Source organism: Triticum urartu, chromosome 5 (genome assembly GCF_003073215.2).
Source record: "Triticum urartu cultivar G1812 chromosome 5, Tu2.1, whole genome shotgun sequence".
In the NCBI taxonomy this organism is placed as follows: domain Eukaryota; kingdom Viridiplantae; phylum Streptophyta; class Magnoliopsida; order Poales; family Poaceae; genus Triticum; species Triticum urartu.
In genome coordinates, this window is record NC_053026.1 from 432,907,308 (window position 1) to 432,910,087 (window position 2,780).

A 2,780-nucleotide genomic window follows, 5' to 3' on the forward strand; every position below is an offset into this window, starting at 1 on the left:
GTGAAACTGGCGGATGTCGGACGCCCCAGGGACCTTGAGGATAAGCGAAATAATCCCAAAGTTGAGGCACCCAAGGTCAATGGACCCAACGTAGAACTCGTCAAAGATGGCCATGACCTCTGGTTTGATCACATTCCAAAAGGCTTGGAAGAATTTAACCGGGAGACCATCCGGACCCGGGGCCGAGGCAGGGTTCATGCCTTTGATGGCGTCCCAGACCTCGCCCTCGGAGAAGGGGGCCGTAAGGGCCGCGTTCTCCTCAACGGTGACAAGCTAGTGGCCGGTCCAACAGTCCTGGGCCAGAGATAAGCCGCTCTGAGGAGCGGCTGCAAACAAGGATCTATAGAACCCGTCGATATGGGATCTAATGTCGCGCGGGGACTGCAGGAGGGTTGGGCCATCCCAAAGGAGGGGGATGGTGTTGCATCTACGGTGACCATTTGCAATGGCCTGGAAGTATGCCGTGTTCGCATCGCCCTTCAACACCCATTTCTGGGCACCACACAAACGCCAATAGGCTTCCTCATCGGAGTAGATGATCGAAAGTTGGTCCTCCAAATCCTAACGGGAAAGCCACTCCTCAGGAGAGAGGCCAGTCGCGTCGGTGCGTAGGTCCAGGGCCTGGATATCAGAGAGCAGGGCCTTCTTGCGCTCGCGAAGGTCACATCCCAGGTTGGCGCCCCATCCCTTCATGAACTGCCGGCCTCGCTTGGCACAGAAATGCCACGAGTCAATGGCGGAGGGGGGACGAGACTGAGACTGAGGTTAGGTGCGGGCCTCCACCCAACGGGCGCCAACAGCCTCGACGAAGCCAGTTTGGGACAACTAGAATGTCTCAAACCGAAATCGGTGAGGGATCGGAGGGCGCTCGTCGGCGGAGGATAGGAGGGGGGACGTGGTCAGAACCGATCTGAGTAATAGCCCGAAGGGAGGCTAACGAGCAACGGGAGGTCCCATTCCGAGGAGACTCGGGCCCGGTCCAGGACAGACTGGGTCGGGGAAGTTTGACGGTTGGTCTAGGTGAACCTGGCCCCAATCCTATCTATTTCGCGGAGACCAAGGTCATCAATGCAGTCATTCAACATTTGCATACGTGCAAAGTTGACGTGCGAATTTCTCTTGTCTTCCGCGAACCGAAGGAGGTTAAAATCACCCCCAAAATACCACCGGAAGCGAGGCAGCCGAAACCTTCAGGTGGAGCTCCTCGAGGAAGGAGGTAGACCGACTATGGTCTGCAGGGCCGTAGACAATAATAACCTCCCACTTGAAGTTCATAGCGCGTTGATACATCTCCAACGTATCTATAATTTTTTATTGTTCCATGCTATTATATTATCAACATTGGATGTTTTATATGCATTTATATGCTATTTTATATGATTTTTGGGACTAACCTATTAACCTAGAACCCAGTGCCCGTTTCTGTTTTTTCCTTGTTTTAGAGTATCGCAGAAAAGGAAAATCAAACGGAGTACAATTGACCTGAAACTTCACGGAACTTATTTTTGGACCAGAAGAAGCCCACGGAGTATCAAAGATGGACCAGGAGAGGCCCGGGCTGCCCACAAGGGTGGGGGGCAAGCCCCCTGCCTCGTGGACAGCCCGGAGATCCACCGACGTACTTCTTCCTCCTATATATACCCATATACCCTAAAAACTTCGGGGAGCAGAATAGATCGGGAGTTTCGCTGCCAGAAGCCTCCGTAGCCACCGAAAACCAATCTAGACCCGTTCCGGCACCCTGCCGGAGGGGGGAATCCCTCTCCTGTGGCCATCTTCATCATCCCGGCGCTCTCCATGACGAGGGGGGAGTAGTTCACCCTCGGGGCTGAGGGTATGTACCAGTAGCTATGTGTTTGATCTCTCTCTCTCTCTCTCTCTCGTGTTCTTGAGGTGATACGATCTTGATGTATTGCGAGGTTTGCTATTATAGTTGGATCTTATGATGTTTCTCCCCCTCTACTCTCTTGTAATGGATTGAGTTTTCCCTTTGAAGTTATCTTATCGGATTGAGTCTTTAAGGATTTGAGAACACTTGAATGTATGTCTTGCGTGGGATACCCGTGGTGACAATGGGGTATTCTATTGATCCACATGATGTATGTTTTGGTGATCAACTTGCGATTTCCGCCCATGAACCTATGCATAGGGGTTGGCACATGTTTTCGTCTTGACTCTCCGGTAGAATCTTTGGGGCACTCTTTGAAGTACTTTGTGTTGGTTTGAATAGATGAATCTGAGATTGTGTCATGCATATCGTATAATCATACCCACGGATACTTGAGGTGACATTGGAGTATCTAGGTGACGTTAGGGTTTTGGTTGATTTGTGTCTTAAGGTGTTATTCTAGTATGAACTCTATGATAGATTGAACGGAAAGAATAGCTTCATGTTATTTTACTACGGACTCTTGAATAGATCGATCAGAAAGGATAACTTTGAGGTGGTTTCGTACCCTACCATAATCTCTTCGTTTGTTCTCTGCTATTAGTGACTTTGGAGTGACTCTTTGTTGCATGTTGAGGGATAGTTATATGATCCAATTATGTTATTATTGTTGAGAAAACTTGCACTAGTGAAAGTATGAACCCTAGGACTTGTTTCAACGCATTACAATACCGTTTGTGCTCACTTTTATCATTAGTTACCTTGCTGTTTTTATATTTTCAGATTACAAAACCTTTATCTACCATCCATATACCACTTGTATCACCATCTCTTCGCCGAACTAGTGCACCTATGCAATTTACCATTGTATTGGGTGTGTTGGGGACACCAA